The sequence below is a fragment of the Mirounga angustirostris genome, unplaced genomic scaffold (genome assembly GCF_029215605.1).
Source record: "Mirounga angustirostris isolate CCGP_5_RB_7025 unplaced genomic scaffold, mMirAng1.0.hap1 SCAF_14, whole genome shotgun sequence".
Classification (NCBI taxonomy): domain Eukaryota; kingdom Metazoa; phylum Chordata; class Mammalia; order Carnivora; family Phocidae; genus Mirounga; species Mirounga angustirostris.
Genome location: NW_026991722.1, coordinates 62460109 through 62481711, shown reverse-complemented (window position 1 = coordinate 62481711; position 21603 = coordinate 62460109).

The following is a 21603-nucleotide window of genomic DNA, read 5'->3' as shown; positions in this document are numbered from 1 at the left end:
TTCAAACACTGTCCCATATCATGTCTTGCCCTATGTCATTTATTATTCCCTCAAATGCTTTGTTGGCTTCTTTTGGAAGATCTCAGGGGTGGATATTGTCTCAAATGGTCACTCTGCAAGCCAGTATTTCCCAGAGGAACATAAAGTTGTCAACCTAACATTTTCTTCTCCTGGTGACATCTGCCAAAATTCCTCGGTGCCATCTAGCCGATAGAGGATGGGATGCCTTCCTCCTGCCAGCTAGAGGATGTCTTTTAGCATTGGTAACATATGTTCTCCTTACATATGTACTCATATAACATTTTTAGATGTATCCATTTCTATGTTTTTAAGTCACAATAGTTGTTTAGAAGTTATTTTAGTTAGAAGCCATACGGTTTTGGGCTCCTATACTTGAAAAAACTTGGAAACAGAACGGAAGCTTTTTTTCTTTTTGCACATATATTCTGTGGTTGCAACTTTTTTAAGTTGTCAATTTCATGTTTACAGCAGGCGTATTTTCAAGGTCTCTGAACTCCAAAAACCTAGACCACTTTGAATAATTTGTAGGAGACATCACCGTGTTACACCTCTGCTACAGAGGTTATCCCCCCAATGGTCTTTCCCAAGTCATCTACAGGGAAAATGCACAAAACCTCTTATGTAGCCAGCAGACTGCTGATTTGTGTCTTTTGTTCAAGAACCTTGAAAAATCAGCTGACATGTATATGTGTTTTATTTTTCCAGTCAGATTTTAGGCTTTCAGGGCACAGACAAAATTTCATCCACAAAGCAAAATATAAAGCAGGGTATACAGCCAAACATTGTTTCTAAATGAATTGCATTCTATTTATTTGCTATTTATTTGCTTCCATGACACAAACACATGTACAAACACACAAAATATCTATTACCGGGTAAGAAAGACCTCAGATGAGAATAATGGAGCATGTAAAATTGTATTTGTTTTTTGTAAGGTTGACATATAAATGAAGAGATTATGAATTTGTGGGGAGGGTGCTCAGCCAAAGCTGATGACTTGCCTTAGGCACACGGTCCCCAGATGGCTGACACTAACACATGGAAACCACCATTCATTATTCACAGCCAACACCATGAGCAGATTTTTATCTCAGGGGTTGTCTAGCTGCTTTCTGTGTATTTGCTTCTGAAGTCTTTGAAGAGGTTGCTGGTTTTAACACTATTTGGTCTAAAAAGGCTTATGAAACTATGGGGAGAATTTTAAAATGGGAACTAAAATTGGGAGGACAATTTAACAGTGAATTACAGTTGTTCGAAGCAAGTTAATACACAGAAAAATCACGAGATTTTCTCTTTACCTATAGCTTCCCTGTCTATATCCTAGTAGATATTTATTCGTTAATAAATACACATTTCAGAATGATTTCAATTCCAATTGTATGTGTTGGAACTCCATCAAGATCTCTTCAATGGCCTTAGAAACAGTAATATTCTCAGTAAGCCTAAATAATTTTCATTCACTGGTCTTTTATAGAGGTTTCCAATATGGGTATGCACTGAGTGTAAACAAGTTTTGGAATTGGCTCTATCTAGTTACTAACTTTAGCCGGTAAGGAGGACTCATTCAATGACTATTGAAGTCCTCTAGGTTGAAGCTTCATTCACTTATTCTCCTGCAGTGCCACCTTTTGGCTAAAAGTATATTGAAAAAAATAGAAGAACTTAGAGTGGAAAGCAAGCAATGAGGCACAATCAACAAAGGTCTCTTGCAGCCAAAGATATGTTGATGGGCTCAGGAATACAGTAGGGAGCAGAACCAAGTCGCCTGCTGCCTTCGTGAAGGGGGCATCCTATCAAGACAGACAGTAATCAAATAATTATAAATAATCAAGTAAACAATACACATGTGCAGAGCACTAAATGAGTATTAGGCATTATGGGAGAGTATAAACGGTGAACCCAACTCATTCCCAGGGAGTTCGGGGAGGACAAATTCCTCAAGGGGGTGGTGCTTATTGCAGTTTGGAGGGTGACAGATCCTGCAGAGTGTAATCTGCATGAGGGCAGGGACTTTGGATGTGGACCCTAGCAGACACCGTCTAGATACCTGTTGAATGAATAAAGGAGCTATCTAGGTGAGTGGAGGAGCAATGACAAACACAAGGCAGGAAGAACAGCCAGCCTCCTGGAGGCAGAGAACATGACGTGGTGAAGGAATCACAAGCAGCTCACAGTCTACTTCCATATTTTACCAACGATGGGTCCTCCACAGCTTACACAATGATTTCCAATCCATGTCCTTTCTATGTTCTTTTTAATTCGATTGTAACAGTAATAACCACTTATTAAGCACAAGTAGAATAATGGACACAGCCAGGCATGTTAAAGGAATAAGGACGGTCACCCCCCAAACCTGGGGAATTTACCAATCTACGTGGACCTGTCTTTGCGCTGCTCCTCAGCACAGAGGTTCAGTCGGAGACAGTGGTAGGAAGTTTCCAGACTTGGGTCATCATTGCCGCTCTGGCTGAAATGAACGTATGTAAGTCACTTGACCTTGTTGGATTTTGTGCAAGTTTTCCCCACTTTGGAGTTTCTGTGTGTTTGGTTTACCTTCTTTTAAATCTTTTTTCTTTTTTTCCTTCTCTTAAATCTTTATAGAGAGAGAGCATATTTATCTGTGTTCTCTGGGTCTGTGGCCACATTGTAGCCAATGAGATTCTTTAGGCCCAGAATGTATCTGTGCTGTCCACTCACTCTTCAGTCCATGGAAGGCACTGGCGGTTATGAGCAATACTCCCCACACTTGCCAAGCAAGCAAAGCAGATGTCGGTGGTGGACTTCCTGACTCTGGAAAGTCCAATCCATTTTCTCTGTGGATCGGCATGAAACTTTTTCTGCTTGCCCAGCGATGAGAGAAACATCACAGGTTTTTCCAAGATTCTTTTAGGTCCTTCAAACGAGCATTTTGCTTGTTTGTTTTGGGGATGTGAGGAAATGGCCCCTCTTACTAAAATAAATATAAGACACCAGTCTCCTTTCTCCCAAGACTGAAGCGCGATATCCAGGTCAGAACCCCCCAGCAGAGCAGAGTCTTCATCCTGGCTGCTGTAGAGCTAGACCCAGCGTTCACTCTCCCTCCCTTTCTAATGGAGGAGAAAATGCCTCTTTCTGTATCCTGTTAAAAAGCTGAGAAAAGTAGACACTTTAAAAACAAAGAGTGCTACAAAATTAAAGGTGAGCAAACCATGAATGGTGTAAAGTTCCTTTTCCAAAATACAAGTTGTTGATGTTATACATCTCACAACAGTGGCGGCATTCAGAGACACCCTAAAATAATTGGCCTCCCCTTCCCCCGCCCTGGGAATGAATCCAGGGCCAGCTACACAGTTTGTAAGTTCCAGTGCAAAATTATTCCAGTGCAAAATATGGGCTCCTTGTTCAAAGAGCAGGAGAAAAGTGCTGCTAAGAGTACCAGGATAGAAAGCTCTTCGCTTTCTCCCACAGCGTTTCTCTCCACTTGCCATAGCATTTTTAATTTGCCATTTAATGATGTTCTATGTGAAAAAAATTAAAATTATTTAAGCTATTAGCATAGACTTAACCATAAATCTTGTTATCCTGCAATGCCAGTTTTATTCTCTCTTTTTTTTAAGATTTTATTTATTTATTTGACAGAGAGAGAGAGCACAAGCAGGGGAAACGGCAGGCAGAGGGAGAAGCAGACTCCCCGCCGAGCAAGCAGCCCGATGCAGGGCTCAATCCCAGGACCCTGAGATCATGACCTGAGCCAAAGGCAGATGCTTAATGGACTGAGCCACCCAGGTGTCCCTCCTGCAATGCCAGTTTTAAGTGCAAATATAAGAGCATGTACCTCATATGCAGAATCATTGAACTCATATAATTCATATTTTGTAGCTTGTGCATGCATTTGTATTTTGTTCTAAGCAAAACTGTTAATGTGAAACAAATTCAACTGTTTTTATTTCCCTTCTTTGTACACACATGTGCTACCAGCACACTGGACTTTGTTTACTGATGAGGAGGAAAAGACTAAGGGGAATAGAAATTGTGGGTTGTCTTTTTTTCTCTGTCCATGTTATCACTCAGAGCATTCGTGGTTGGCTAACCCAGGGAAATCCCATAAGTTAGAAAGGACAGGACAGATAGGGTTCCTTGGTCACTAGTGGTTTTTACAGTGCCATTGCCTTCTTTCTGCCCTCTTGTTCAAACAGAAGGTGTGGGCTCTGGGGGCTGTCAGTGTTCCCCCAGCTTCCTCAATCAGGTAAGACACCTGCTCTGTACTCCCCTGCATCGCAGGTCCACTGGAATTCTGTGCTCACGGGCATCAGGCAGGTCAAATGTGAACAAAGCAGCAAGGTACAGTGGACATGCATTATTGCATGGATCTCCGCTCACGTCATGCTCCGTTGTGCCATGGATGTCACTTGCAAAACACAAGTTCAAAGATAAAATTATTAAAAATTGCAAGATAGGGAGAACAGAGCATTCAATCAAGCCCGGAGCCCTTCTTGGGCGGGGGAGAGGTTGTGTGACTTGTCAGGTGGCACATGAGTGAATCCAGTCCCGGGCAAGTCCTAAGCGTCCTTCTCCTGGCCATTCACTCAGCTCCTCCTCTCCAACTGAGTGTCCACTCATGTTGCTTCACCTGGACACTAGCCCCATTCCCAGAAGACTCCCACTCGCTCATATGATAAAAACCTATCACAGTCCACCTGCTTGTCCCTCTTATGATCCAAATATGTAGTTCCAGGTCCTGCTCTACACAAGCTGCCAAGATAAAAATGTATGTTTCAAGGTTCCCTGCTAGCATGCCTGGACCCCAGGAAATTACTTCCCTTTTTATTTTTCACTCCAAGAACCCCTGAGGCTCCCCATTACCCCTCACCATACACACCCTCACGAAGCTAGGCTTGCACAAGCCTACACTAAAGGTTTTTAATATTGTTCGACTTTAACCATTCAATAAAAAAGCATATAAAAAGTATTAGCATCATGAAAATATGAAAAGAAAACAACAGACTGAGGGGGATATTCACAACATATATGACAATGAGTTATGATTGCTAGCCATATTGTTTAAGTAATTCATGAAATTTACTTTGGAGAAAATTAATACACAGGAAGATACTCAGTCTTGCTAAAACTATGATTAGAAAAATTAAAACCAAAGTGCAGTACAATTTTTCACCCATGAAATACGTGATTAACCTCAAAGTGTAGTAAATGATGTTGGCAAAATTATGATGAAAAGCAAACATGTGTTTCTTGTTTAATCCAATGTAAATTTGAAGACTCTTTTCATAAAAGAATGTGGAAAAATGTATCCCACATGAATTCTATAAACTTATCCTGAGAACTAAACAAAATAGGCAAGACCAAACATTGTTTGATGATAGTGAAAAAGCTGGAGATAATACCCAATTATCTAGCAATAAGGAAACAGATTAATAGATCTCACTTATAGGTTATTCATAGAATAGTATTCAAATATTTTAATTATGAAAAAATCAGTAGCAAGACGTTTCTGATATGTTAAAAAACCACAAAATTCTGGTTAAGCTATGATTTCATTATGTGAAAGGAAGTATGCTAAATAACAGAACAAATTAATATAGTTTGATTCAGTCAGTGGTGGATTGCAGTATTTTCCCCTTTTATCTTGGATTACCATGGCATTTTATGGTATTTGTTGGGCAATCACATTTTTTATTGTGATTAAATTCATATACCATTTAATTTTCTCAGTAATTATATGGTGACATTGATTTATGACTTGGCATAAGCAAGCCCAACTAAACACACGAGGTTGCTGGAAAAACAAAATGAGGAAACACACTTGAACATATTTAATAACCTATAAACTATGAAATGTAAACCAGTATGTAATATTATTACCATCATTAACATAATTTTTAGTTAATGCTATATTTTTTAAGCCATCAGGTTTGAGAAGAATTCTCCTAGAAATAATGTGTATCAAGCATATTTCTCCCCATGAGTCCTGACTCCATTCATTTCATGCACTGGAAGAGCAAATCATATCAGATATGACAGCTTGGTAGAAACTTAGATGCAAGGAGAGGGGCCTATGGGGCATTTCTTTTCTCCGTGGAGTGAGGCCATATGTTTCTTAAGATAGTTTCTAAAACATGTCAGCATTAGTGACTTCAGGAAGAAGTTCTGATTTAGAATGGGAAAACAGTACAACTGAGGAACAGAACATGAGCCAGAAAGCCAGGAAGTCTGGGTGTTTTGCTGCTTCATGGCCTCCTTACCAACGAATAGAACAGAAGCCACACAGCCTCTCTGAACTACAGCTTCGGCAGCCAGAAAACCTAAGCAATCATATTAGTAATCCTTATTTCTCAGGGCTCTTATGAAGATCAAATGTACCAGATACTAAAAAGCTTTGTATGACTACTACCATTGAGTTTGGAGACTTTATGGAGGGATGGTCTCCATGCTTTCTGGATCACATACACACACACTTATCAGAAAATGGTTTTGTGCATATGCTCCCACTATGAGTAATTATATATTTATAAGTTATAAATTACATATGTAGGTATTGTATACATTATCTATATCTGATAATAGCTAAATGTATATTGTTATATATGATATTTATATTTATAGTATGTTAAGGTTAATATGTATGATACTTATATGCATATTTTCTATAATATTTATACTTATATATGTATATATTATATTTATATTTTATATATGTGGTATTAATATTTAGCATATATATATACACATCTATCATTACCTAATAAATCAGGGAACACAACAAATTTAGGACAAGAATCATCATTTATAAGACATAATTCAAACATTTCTTGATAGTGCTGACTGTTTTGTTCAATTCCTATTAGATCTGATGGAATGAAAATTGCTTTGATGGAAACCCTACAGAAGTCGCTTAAGCAAACAAGAATAAATTTTTCTCACATGCCCAGAGTCCCAAGATGGGTGGTCCTGGGCTCGTGCAGAATCTCCAGCATCTCAGATTGCTTTGCTACTTTCATCCTGTCGTTGTTGGCCACTGATTTTCCTCTTCATGGTGACTCTCATGTGTGTAAGACAGTGTCTTGACCTCTAGGGCCCAGCCTGCTTTCCAGGCTGGAAGAAGACGGTGACAGGGGAATGAAATATGCACCGGTTAGTGTGTCCAGCTGTGTTTTGAGGAGAAGCACCTCAGGTTAAGAGGCTGTGACTTAATCTTCCTTTCTTGCCCCTAAGACGTACCTTTCAAAAGAAAATAAAAATAAAAATAAATAAAATAAAATAAAATAAAATGTACTTTTCACCTCTTCCCCAACTTATGTTGGGGGGTTTGCATGGAGGTTTGACTTGTTCAAGGTCTCTTGGCGAGCAAGGGGCAGAGTTAGGACCAGCAGCCAGATGGACAGATTGGACCAGAGTCCTTTCCACAGCTCTGTGGTGGCTCCAGGACAATGGGCACAATGTACACCATGGGCAAGCACCAAACACATTTTGGGGTCTACCTGGGATGTGCCTCTACCCTCAGCATCCATGTCCTGGCATTGACTTTGGAGATCCACCAAAACATGCAGATACCTTGGTTCTTGAACACAGGGCTTGAAGGGGACTCAAGAGTTCAGTGAGAATGACAGAATCCACACTGTGAGGTGAAAGTGCTCTGCCCCCCACCCCCTGCCCCAGAGCCCTTACCACAAGATGAATATACCCGCCCCAGCTGCAATTGCTACACAGTGTGATTCAACCTCATTCACTTTCTCCCCATTTCTCCTCATCATGGAATCAGGGAGGTTACGGAAGCTATTTCTTATCCTTAGAAAAACAAGAGTATGTCAGGAAGGGATTTGAGGTTAAACAGATCAACATTCAAATCCCAGTGTGTGCACTTAGAAGCTGTATGACCTATAATGGGTGACTTAAAATTTTGTACTTTTGTTTCTGTTAAAACAATGAAGGTGAAGTGTGGCCAGAGAGAGCAGCAAACTCACAATCTGTACAGAAACCAAGGGTCTGGCCACTTGGGTACAGGACTGCTGGAAAGGAAGAAGCAGCTTAATCGTTTTCCCAGAAGCATGAAAGTCAAGCAGAATGTAGTGACTATAATAATGATACCTTGCGTTTATCTGGTTCCTTTCTCTTAAGAGCTCAGAGTGCTTCTCAGACATTATCTCATTAATTTGCAAATCATTCCTGGGAGTTAGGTAGGAATAAGGCCAAACAAAAGTTTCTAGCTTACCACTTTACTAAGAGCCAAAGATTGAAATATCCTCTCTGCAAGTCAATGCACCTTCTGTGCACAGATACACTATTTCATAAAGCATGTACAGGGAAGATCCATTGGCAGATTCTTGTGATCTTTAAAATAATACACATCTTGCAGAAAATAAGGTATTGTAATAAAAGTCTTCTTTCTTGATTTCTTAATAAATGAAAGGGTTTATGGACTTATGCTCCCAGAAGTGAAATAGGAAGCCAGTGAGATTCAAAACTCCTATGGTATTTAGTATAAGTAAATGTGAGCTTTCTCCCTCAGCACATGGCAAATATTAGAGTACGACTGTCCTTAAAAAAGAATAGAAAGGTAATATTTTCCAGTGACCAAATAAACAGTGTGCAATAGAAAAGGACACTGATCAATACACTGCCAATATTTGGTCCCATTAGCAAGGAAGTTCCTAGAGGGAACGTTTCCCCTGATGATTGTTTTTGGCATGAGGATAAGGAGGTAAACATGAAGTCCCTAAGTGCATCGAGTCTGGGAAACAGATACCCAACTGCGGGAAATTGCTCCAGGCAGAGAGCAAAGCCCTTGTTAAGAAGGAAGATGAACTCTGGCTGCCTTAGGTCAGGGTCTCTAGAAGCCCAGCCTGAGTGGGGGTTTTGAAGCAAGTGACTGCTTGAGGAGGGGGAGCTGTCAGGAGAAGAAGGGTGGGAGAGCAGGTGGGCAGGGGAGGAGAGCCAAAGAAGGATGGGGACTCTAACACAGACTGGGGTCAGCCTGGTCACAAGAAGCACTCAGAAAGGCAAATTGTATCACAGAAATGGCCCCACTTTACGAAAGGGATGGCTGTTGTACCTCTTCGTCGGTCACTCACTGGCCATGAGGTGCCCAAGGCACGTGGTGGGGTCATAACCTGCAGTTCAAGCAAGGGCAATGCACTGCAAAGGGGCAGCTGTGACCACAAACAGTGGGTGCTCACCGTGCCTGGTGAGGCGGTGAAGGGCAGGTGCTGAGGAGAACTCCTGGGTTGGCTTTGGCACTGCTCAAATGACCAGGCAGCCAAAAACACTTGTGGTCTCTCCCAAAACAGACACTTTGGAGGAGTCATTCTTTCCTCGCCCAACATCTTCCCTTCTCTTCCAATAAACCCATATACAGGCAACCAAGAAACCAACTAGTGAAAATAATAAAGTAGCCAGTCATGCACAACAAGGTGTTCAGTAAAAGCTATGAAATGCCCTCTATTCTCAAAGCAGTGACCGAACAACTCCTCCCCTTCTCTTCACTGCTCTAAATCCCATCCATCAACTTAGGCAACGCTTTTGGGAGCTTTGTGGGGGCGGGGGGGGTTGTTTGTTTTTCTTTTTGTTGTTGTTTGCTGTTTTGGCATTTCCTTTATTTCAGACACTGTCCTTGGCTCTGGACACACAGTAGTAAAGAATGGAGTCCCTGCCCCATGTCCAGTCCAGAGTAGGACCTTTTCAGGAGCCATGGCACAGCCTGCGAGGCCCCCCACAAAAAGAGTGTTGGGTCACAAAGCCAATGTTCTCTCTTCATTGGCTTGGTGTGTTACTGAGATTCATGTCAGGTCTTTCCTTGCCCAAGTGGACAGTCGCCAATTAGGTCTGCTTCGCTGCTGTGCAAGATTCAGACAGATGCCAGGGGCTGGGCCATCCTGGTTGTACATATTGCAGCCAATCCTGTCCCACAAGGTGGCCCAAATGTGGTTTGACAACTCCCCCTTACAGAGTAGTCATGAATCCTGGCCAAGGACAACACGTTTTATTTCTAATATACTTTCTATATTAAAAAGGATTAGAAGTGGGCATTGATATTGGCTGAACGCCTTGGATATGCAGCTAAGCAAGTGGTTTTGATTTCACTCCATGTGAAAACACCAAGTTCTTTTTCTTTTTAAGGCTCACACATCTGGTTTCTCTCCCCAGAAACTCATCTTCTTTCTTCTTGTGAAGGTGTATTTCTCATTCTTCAGTCATGGCTTCGGACCCCCTCCTGAGAGAATCCTTCCCTATCCCCCCAGTCTGTAGCTTCCATTCCCTCTTCCCAAATTTTCATTATTCTACTTCTCAGTGGGCTGTTCCTTTTCTTCATAGCAGTTATTACCATCTTAAGCTTTACATGTATGTGTCTGTGTGCGCATTTGTGTCTTTTTGTATCTGTTGTCACACTAGACTGAAAGCCCAAGAGGGCTGCAAACATGTTTTGTTCATCGCTCAGATCCAATTCCCAGAAGAGAGCCTGGCACAGGAAACATACTATTTGAGGAGACGGTCTGGTGCAGTGGCTGAGAGCATGGACTCAGGATTCGAATCCTGACCTATCCCTCGCTAGCTCTGGGGCCTTCAATCTCTATAGGCCTCAGTTTCCCTATCAATAGAGTGAGGATATTGATAACACCCATGTTTCTGTGTTATTGTCATATTTAGATGGACTACTTCATGTGAAGTGCTCACATAAGTCCCTGGCACATGGTAAGCACTTAACAAATATAAGCCACTTTTGTTAGTAGCTTGGATGAAGAGGTAGAAGGTGTAGAGCAGTTCGAAATCCTGTGATTCTAATAGCTCTATTTGCACCAAGCAACTAATTTGGAAGAATGAAAACTTTTGGACTCTCCACTGAGTATTTCTCTTGAAGCTTTGACATTCTGTTTTGCTTGCTTTTCAGTTATCCCTTACCATCCTGGTGAGAGATGAGAAAGTGAACGCTCGCTTTCCCTTGGGGCTGCCCCTGCTGACCTGACTGCAGGGAGCGGAAAAGCAGAAGCAGCAAGCCCACCGGGCCCTGGCTAGGCAGGTGCAGCAGCAGCCCTTTCAGCACCACACAGCCTGCTAATCACTAAAGCATGTGAGGGACAAGCTTCTGCATGGCTGAGCACTCCATGGAAGGGGGGCATCACTACCGCTCACCATAAAATGTGCGACCTTATGGGAAGACCCCCATAAGCACAGATACAAAGGAAAACGATGACTTGCAAGTGGAAAAAAATTAAGGGAGATGAATTTATGTTTATTATCTACAGAGAAGAAATTACATCCGTGGAGACCCAAAAGAAAACTATTCCTTCCCACAAGACATTTATAATCTAGGAACTCAAACTAAGCTCAAACTAAGCGAATGTCTGCCACAGGAAGAAACAGCAAAAAGGATAATTTGCCCATGCTGTAATCACGAATCCTATTTGCTTTCATGAAGGCTTTCCCATATATAAGCATTAACAGTATTTAGATTCCTTTTTTTTTCAGTATTTAAATTCTTGATTTGAGAGGTAGTATTTGTGAATTTTAAAAATGCTAGTGAAATTTAAACAAAGTTCCTTTGATGAAGGACCACTTATTCTCAGTTGCTCTGATACACAAGTGTCTGAGATCACATGGCATAGGGTTATTATGAGGCACTGACCTGCACTGTGAAGTGGTATAGTGTTATTTGAAAGTGGACTTGCATTAGTTGTAAATGCATATTGCAAACTCTAAGGCAACCATTTAAAAAATGTAAAAAAAAAAGAAGTATAACTTATTTGCTATCTGTATATATTTCTGGGAGGAAATATTTGCAAAAGACACATCTGATAAAGGACTGTATCCAAAAATATACAGAGAACTTCTAAACCTCAATAATAAGAAAATAAACAACTTGATTTTTAAAAATGGGCCAAAGGCCAACCTCATCAAAGAAAGCACATGAAGAGATACTCCACATCATAAGTACCAGAGAAATCCAAATTAGAACCATGAGATACCACTACACCCCTATTCAAATGGAAAAAAAGCAGAACACCGACAACAGCAAATGCTGACAAGGATATGGAGCATCAGGAACTCTCATTCATTGCTGGTGGGAATACAAAATGATATGGCCACTTTGGAGACAGTTTGGTCATTTCTTACAAAACTAAACATATTCTTACCATATGATCCAGCAATCACACTCTTTGGTATTGACCCAAGAGTCAGCAAATCATGTCCACACAAACACCTGCATATGGATGTTGGTAGTGGCTTATTCACAATAGCCAAAACCTGGAAGCAACCAAGGTGTCCTTCAGTATGTGAGTGGGTAAATATACTGGGGCACATCCAGACAATGGAATATTATTCAGGGCTAACAGAAATGAGCTATCAGGCCATGCAAATAGATGGAGGAAACTTACATGTATATTACTAGGTGAAAAGAGCCAATCTGAAAAGGCTACATATTGTATAATTCCAACTATATGACATTCTGGAAAGGACAAAACTATGGAGACTATAAAAAGGCCAGTGGTTGCCAGGGGTAGGGCAGAGTCCAGACTGCTCCAGGAAGAAATAAAGAATTTGACTTGCTGCGCATCTAGTAAAAACATATTTTTTTAAATCAAAATCTCCAAATCAAGAAACCTTCGTTCCAGATATTATTGGTAAATTCTATAAAACATTTAAGGAAGAAATACTATCAGTTGTATATATTCACTTTCTAAAAATGGCAGAAGAAGAGACACTTCCCCAGTCATTTTATGAGGCCAACGTTGTTCTGACACCAAAATCAAAGATATTACAAGGTAAGAAAATTCCAGATCAATATCCCCAAGGAACACAGACTAAGAATTCTTATCAAAATATTAAATCAAATCCAACAATACGTAAAGAGCATAATACTTCATAACAACATAGTGCTTATTGCAGGATTGCAGCAAGGTTTCCAATTGATAAACTATTAGTATAAATCACCACATTAGAATAAGTTTAAAAAATACACATGATTATCTCAATAGATGCAAAAGTCAACCTACAGCTGGGGACAAGCTGCTATGGGACATCAGTTGCATTGCTGACTTATCCCCACCTGAAGCAAAGGGCCTTGAGGTGACTCATGTCAGGAAAGGTCAAAAAGCGATTTTCTGGAGAAGGGGGCAGTGAGGGAGTAGCTGGACATTGGGTCTACCAGCCAATAAAGGACATCTTTGGGGAGGGGGGTCCTGCAACACCTTCTGTATCATATATTCTAAAGTATGGTATCTCTTCAATTTGTTTCTTATACCTTCATCAATAGATCAAATGGTTAATATAGCAACAAGTGTTGTGTGTGTATATATATATATATGTATAGTTTATGTTTTATATCGTTTGAATTCTTGAATCATATGAATACACACACACACACACAGAGAGAGAGAGAAAGAGGACAAATATCAAATATGAATGTTAGAAAATTTTAGATCTTGGGGTGCCTGGGTGGCTCAGTCGGTTAAGCATCTCCCTTCAGCTCAGGTCATGATCTCAGAGTCCCGGGATCCAGCCCCAAGCCCTGTGTTGGACTTCCCTGCTTAGTGGGAGAGTCTGCTTCTCCTTCTCCCTCCCCCTGCTCCATGCTCTCTCTCCCTCTCTCTTGCTCACTCTCTCAAAAAAAAAATGAAATCTTAAAAAAAAGAAATTTTTGGATCTATGTAATGGATGTATAACCATTTATTGTAATACCTTTTAACTTTTTCCGTGGGTGTAAAAATTTTGAAGTCAATGAAAACTAAGTATTCCCTTTAAGTATAAAATAATTCTAGAACAATATAAAAAATTATGCTTTTTCCTCAAACACACAGAAGGTGCTCTGTAAAGCATTGCTGACTTTAGGAGGCTTCCTTTCAATTTAGTTGTGTGCAAATAACAAATTGCTTATACGATTAGATTTTCTGAGAAAAATACGTCCCAGAAATATTCAGACCTTAGAAAACTGTGAGAGCGAAATGCCTTTTAATTTGCAAATAGTTTATGTCTTTTCATATATACATATTTTTAAAATGATTTTAGCCTGGAGGGTTTTTCATATGTCTCATATATAATTAAAGAAAAGCTTCTTCTGACTTGCAAAACTTTAAAAAGTTAAAAAACATAAAATTATTTGAAAAGGTTTTATGAAGTTTACGAGAAATAAGCAGCAGTTTTGTGACTGCATAGCTTGGCACGCACCTAGTATTTTGGTTTGGTAATTACAGAGCTTTGGTATTTAACATCATATTTTTACAGTTTTGTCACTGTATTATGCTATTCTGCAGCCAGGAGGAAAAATAGCAAACCATTTTTCATCTGATTTCCCCCCCGCAAAAAAGAGAAACACCACCATGACAATGAAGCCAGGGTATTAAGTTAACAAAAACCTGCAAATTAAAAAAAGGAGCTCTTCCTAGCTTTGAAGCATCCTGGCTAGAAGAGATTCACCTAATTCTCCATCACACTTTTTCTCATCTCATTTTCTCTGTCTCTTCTGGAGCATCTTCGGAAACAGGGACAGGGCAGCAAAAGTGACACTTCTGGTGCCATGAAAAACAAAGTCACAGATGGCTGGGTTTCTGGGAGAGCAAAGACACACAGAGCTCAGGAGACACAGATCAGCAAAGCGCCAGGTCATATGCCACCGCAGCCCTGGCCGCGGGGACCACTTTCTACTTTTCATCCAGAGAGAATCCCATGTTCCTCTCCCTTACCTCCTACTTCTCTATTTCCTCCTCTCTTCTCCCTCCCATTCCTTCAGTCCTTCGCTGCCCAATGCCACGTTCAGTTCAATATGCAGCCAGTCTGAACCTGCAGCAGCCTCGTGTGCCCTCTAGTACATCACTGATTCTAGAAGGTTATGCCCGTCCCTTGGGGCGCCTGGGTGGCTCAGTTGGTTAAGCGACTGCCTTCGGCTCAGGTCATGATCCTGGAGTCCCGGGATCGAGTGCCGCATCAGGCTCCCTGCTCGGCAGGGAGTCTGCTTCTCCCTCTGACCCTCTCCCCTCTCATGCTGTTTCTCTCTCTCTCTCTCTCTCAAATAAATAAATAAATAAATAAAATCTTTAAAAAAAAAAAAAAGAAGGTTATGCCCGTCCCTTCTCTGGTCCTCCTTCCACTCCTGAAGGCCCCAGACACGCTCAGAAGGCACCGTGAGCGAGCAGCCTAAGAAAGAGAGGGGTAAAGAAATCTTTGACATGGAGATGCAGCAAACAGTTCCCTCTGAGTGCCCTATATTCTGCATCTCTACACTCAATGTAATCAAAATATAGAAATCAATCTTTGATATAGTAACCCTATCTTCAAATATTATTTTATAAGAAAAGTCATAAGTAAGTTGAATGACTAGGTTTATGGAAAGGATTAAAGTTATTTGCAAAGTAAAGGAAACTCCATGATCACCATCATTACTCTTCTTGCTTTTAAAATCACAGTTTAGCAATTGCAAAGCAGACATTGCACTATATTCATGTTAGCAACAGGGAAGAGGCACAGGGCTCCAGAACAACCCCCAAGTTCCAGTTGTGTACAGCTTCAAACATCTTTAAGTGCAACTGTTGGAATAGACTCTCTTTTCATAATATCTTACACCTATAATTGTGCCTTATGATTTGTAACCTCAGCCCCAGACACATCCTGGCAAGCCCTCCCTAATCCAGCATAGTTAATATTAAGTGTCTCTTGGAATGCTTGTACTTTTCAGGCTATGCCACTTGGTAAATTCCATGATGCTTTGGCGGAGTCTATCCATCTCCTCCCTCCGAAAGTCTCTCAGGATTGCCAACTGAAGTGATTCCATATGAATCAGACCATCCCTGGTCCCACATCTCCTGCAAAAACCATCAGAAGTCAGTGCAGAGTTGAGTAAAGCTCAAGAGAACCATCAGGTGATAATGCATTTTCCTTGGAACATCAGTCCTGAAATAACCTCTTCAATGGCCAGGGCAGGCAATCCCCCCTGGAAGCATCACACAGACATTACAGCTTGAAAAATAAAAACTGGACTTGCCCCAAGAAAGAACTAAAAAGGCACCAATTAGCGATACCACAAAGCCACAAACAAACCTGCCTCCTTCATCCTGTCCTGCTCTTTTAATTAAAAACATCAGTAATATGTGTGGTGTTCAGAAACATTCACTGAGCACCTACTGTGGGCTGGGCAGCCTCTACTTCTCCTCTCCTTGCCTGGCAATTAATTACACCTGTCCCCCTCCACCATGAGCTTTATTATGTAACTTTTTACACACAACTGTAACTCCCTCTTTACTTGCTACGCCCCCCCCTTCCCGGGGAACTCCTCAATCCCAAACTCTTTGATGTGTTTTATTCAGAGTTGTATCCTCCAAACATATTTGGGTGCTCAGCACATAGTAGGCACTCAGTGATTAGCTGTTGAGTGAATGAATCATCAATGGAGGACTTGTCAGGCACTGATGGAATCTAAACATTAGAAAAAATCTTTTCTGAGACCTTGCTGTGCTATAGGCAATGTGTTTAAAAAGTATGTTACATTGTTTCATTTAGTCTTAACAAAGCTCTGCAAAACAGGTGCCATGATCCCTGGATTAAAGACGAGGCCATTCAGAAGGAAGAGGTCAGACAGTGTGTGCGTGGTCAACAGCAGAATCAGGATTTGACCCCAATCTCTCTGGTACCATAGATGTCCCTCATCCTCACAGAGCCAACAATTTCTAGAGAGAAGGCATATGTGACAGCAGGCTAAGCGTCCTAATTACTCTTCACTTAGATTTCTGTGAGGCTACAGGGGAGCTCATTGCTGATGGGATGTGGAGGGAGAGAGAGAAGGGTAAGAAAGGGTTAAGTTGACCTGTGAAGGACAAAGAGAGTGGGTAATCTGGAGAAAGTTCCTAACCAGGAAGGACATAAAAGAGCATGCTTGGGAAGCAAAAGTAGTGTGTCACAGTAGACCAGCTCTCCTCAGGGAAACCCTCCTAAGTCACTAGAGAAAGCCAGACTCTCCTCTGGCTGGTAGAGGAGCTGATGGGGTCACAGAGAGGCCTGACTGACTCTCATTTGTGGTGCCCCAATTTTTTAAAACTGAGGTATAATTGACATGTAACATTATATTAGTTTCAAGTGTACAATGTAACAATTTGGTATTTGTATACACTGAGAAATGATCACCAGTGAATCTACTTAACATCTGTCATCATACAAAGTTATAAGTTTTTTTTTCTTGTGATGAGAACTTCTAGGATTTATTTACTCTCTTGGCAACTTTCAAGTATGCAGTAAGGTATTATTGACTACAGTCACCCTGCTCTAGAGTACATCCCTGTGACTTATTTATTTCATAACTGGAAGTTTGTTCTTCTTGACCCTCTTCACCTATTTCTCCCACTCCCGAAACCCCCTCCCCCAGACATCTCCCTTCTGTTCTCTGTATCCATGAGTTTTGTTGTTTGTTCGTTTTTTTTTTTTTAGATCCACATATAAGACAGGTCATGCAGCATGTGTCTTTCTCTGTCTGACTTATTTCACATAGCTAATTCCCTCTAGGTCTATCCATGTTTTCACAAACGGCAAGATTTCATTCTTTTTATGGCTGAGTAATAGTCCATTGTGTTCTTTATCTATTTGACTATCTATGCATCTTTATTCATCTATCAATGGACACGTGTAAATCAATTGACTATTGTAAATCATGCTGCAATGAGCATAGATGGCAGGTGTCTGTTCAAATTAGTGTTTTCATTTTCTTTGGATAAATACCCAGAAGTGGAATTGCTGAGTCATATGGTAGTTCTAGTTTTAGTTTTTTGAGGAACCATCATCATATTGTTTTCCACAGTGACTGTACCAATTTACATTCCCAGCAACAGTGCACGGTGGTACCCTTTTCTCCATCCATACCAACACTTTGTATTTCTTGTCCTTTTGATAATTCAGAGCCATTCTAACAGGTGTGAAGTGGTATCTCATTGTGGTTTTGATTTGCATTTCCTTGATGATTAGTGATGTTAAGCATCTTTTCATGTATCTGTTGGCCATCTGTATGGCTTCTTTGGAAAATTGTCTATTAAGTTCCTCTGCCCACTTTTTCATCGAGTTGGTTGGGGTTTTTTTGGTTTTTGCTACTGAGTTATATGAGTTATTTAAATGTCTTAGGTATTAACCACTATCAGATATATGATTTGCAAGTATATTCTCCCACTCAGTAGGTCACCTTTTAATTTTGGTGATGGTTTCCTTTGTTGTGTGAAAATTTTTAGTTTGATATAGTCCTATTTATTTTTGCTTTTGGAATCAAATCCAAAAAATCATCACCAAGACCAATGTCAAGGAGCTTACTGCCTGTTTTCTTCTAAAAGTTTTTATAGTTTCAGGTATTGCATTTAAGTCTTTAATCCATTTGGAGTTAATTTCTTTGTGTGCCATAAGATGTGGTCTAGTCATTCTTCAGCATGTACCTGTCCAGTTTCCCAGACTATTTACTGAAGAGACTGTCTTTCCCTATTGTGCATTCTTGCTGCCTTTGTTATGATTAATTGACCATATAAGTGAAGACTTATTTCTGGGCTCTCTATTCTATTCCAGTGACCTCTGTGTCTGTTTTTATGACAACATCATACTGTTTTGATTACCATAGCTTTGTTTGAAATCAAGGAACATGATGCCTCATGGCTTTGTTTTCCTTTCTCAGTGTTGTTTTATCTCTTCAAGGTCTTTTCTGGTTCCATACAAATTTTAAAATTGTTTGTTCTATTTCTGTGAAAAATGTCACTGGAATTTTGATAAGGATTGTATTGAATCTGTAGATTGCTTTGGACAGTATGGACATTTTAACGATATTTTCTAATCCATGAACAGGGAATATCTTTTCATCTGTGTCTTCAATTTCATCAGTGCCTTATAGTTTTCAGTGTATAGGTCTTTCACCTCCTTGGTTAAATTTATTCCTAGGTATTTTTCTTTTTGGATGCAATTGTAAATGGGATGGTTTTCTTCTCTTTCTGATAGTTTGTTGTTAGTATATAGAAATATAACAGATTTTTTATATTGATTTATTATCCTGCAACTTTACTGAATTCATTTATTGGTTCTAGCAGTTTTGAGGTCGGAGTCTTTAGGGTTTTCTATATATAGTCTCATGTCATCCACAAATAGTGACAGTTTTACTTCTTCATTTTCAATTTGGATGCCTTTTCCTTTTCTTGCCCAACTGTTCTGACTTCTAATACTATGTTGAATAAAAGTGGAGAGAGTGGACATTCTTGTCTTGTTCTCGATCTTAGAGGCCAATCTTTCAGTTTTTCATCATTGAGTATGATGTTAGCTGTGGGTTTGTCATAAATGGCCTTTATTATGTTGAGTTACATTCCCTGTATACTATCACATTGATGTTGAACCATTCTTGCATTCCTGGAATTAACCCACTTGATCATGATGTATGATCCTTTGAAAATATTTTTGAATTTGGTTTTTGTTAAGCAATTTTGCATCTATGTTCATCAGGGATATTGGCCTATAATTTTCTTTCTTTGCATGTGTGGTGTCTTTGTCTGGTTTTGGTATCACGGTATTGCTGGCCTCATAAAATGAGTTTGGAAGTAGTCTCTCCTCTTTGCTGTTTTGGAAGAATTTGAGAAGGACAGGTATTATATCTTTTTTGAATATTTGGTAGAATTTGCCAGTGAAGTGTTCTGATTCTGGGCTTTTTTTGTTGAGAGGTTTTTTGATTACTGATTCAATTTCCTTACTGTAATTGGTCTATTCAGATTTACTATTTCTTCCTAATTTAGTTTTAGAAGATTGTATATTTCTAGGAATTTATTAAATTCTTCTAGGTTGTCCAGCTTGTTGGCATATAATTATTCATATTCATGATCATTTGTACTTTTGTGGTATCAGTTACTACTTCTCTTTCATTTTGTGTTTCATTTATTTGAACCTTCTTTTTTTCCTGTTAAGTCTAGCTCAAAGTTAATCAATTTTGTTCATCTTTTCAAAGAACCAGCTCTTAGTTTCATTGATCTTTTCTAATGTCTTTTTAGTCTCTATTTTGTTTATTTCCATTCTAATCTTTGTTATTTCCTTCTTTCTCCTAACATTAGGCTTCATTTGCTTTTGTTTTTCTAGCTCCTTTAGATGTAAAGTTAAATTGTTTATTTGAGATTTTACTTATTTCTGATGTAGACCTGTATCTCAATGAACTTCCCTCTTAGTACTCCTTTTTTCTGCATCCCATAGATTTTGATATGTTGTATTTTCATTTTCATTTGTCTCAAGGCATCTTTAATTTCCTCATTGATTTCTTAATTGATCCACTGGTTGTTCAGTAGCATGTTCTTTAATCTTCACATATTTGTGATTTTTTTCAGTTGTCTTTTTTGTAATTGATTTCTAGTTTCATATTATTGTGATCAGAGAAGATGTTTAATATGATTTCAGTCATCTTCAATTTATTGAGACCTGTTTTGTGGTCTAACATATGATCTATCCTGGAGACTGTTCCATGTGCAATTGAGAAGAATTCCACTGTTCTCAGATGGAATGTACTCTATACGTCTTATAGTTTATCTAGTCTATTGTATCATTTAAAGCTTATGTTTCCTTATTAATTTTCTGCCTGGATAATCTACCCATTGATGTAAGTGGGATATTAAAGTCCCTTACTATTTTTGTATTGCTGTCAATTTTCCACTTTAGGTCTGTTAATATTTGCTTTATATATTTAGGTCCTCCTATATTGGGTGCATAAACATTTACAAATGTTATATTGTCTTGTTGGACTGACCCTTTTAGTATTATATAATGCCCTTTGTTGTCTTTTAATATTGTCTTTATTTAAAATCTATTTTGTCTAAGTATAGCTACTCCAGCTTTCTTTTGGTTTCCATTTTCATGGAATAGCTCTCTTCATCCTTTCATTTTCAATCTGTGTGTGTGTCCTTATATCTAAAGTGAGTCTCTTGTAGGCAGCATATAGATGGGTGCACAGACCTTCTTTGTTGAGCAGAGTTAATAGCAGTCGACCCTTAAGCTCTCATTTCTTCTAGAGTATTTTAAATTTGACTCAGAAAAGAAAGATCAAATGTTTAAAAGATCATTTTTGGCTCATTTTTCATCCAGACTTATTCAGTTTTAGAAAAACAAACTTATTTTCAAGGAACACAGTCTTTGTCAATCATTGAAGAATCCGTATCAAAGTACAGAAGTAATTTAACAGGGATACTGCTACACTTACATGTATTCATAATATATGCTTTGCTTTAAAAGAGCAGTAAGATGGCACTTTTATAAATCTGAAAGTGTCATCAGAACAATATATCCATTCATTTTACTAAATATAATAAATTCCAGTAGTACCATACTTCTTGAGAATAATCTATCTCAAACATCTAAGAGAAGAATGCAAATTAGCAAAATGATGTGTGTTCCAAAAGTTTAATTATATTTCAGTTAATTTTGCTTTAAATCCAGAACAGGAAGAGGAGGGTTACAACTGTAACAACAAATAAGTCAATTCATTCAGGATAATGTAACCCATTGTCCAACTAAATCATGGTACTTCAATATCTAGCCACCATTTAAAACCACATTTCTGAAGCAAACAAACAAAGAAACAAACACCATATTTCTGTAGCAAATAACTTCAGGTTCCAA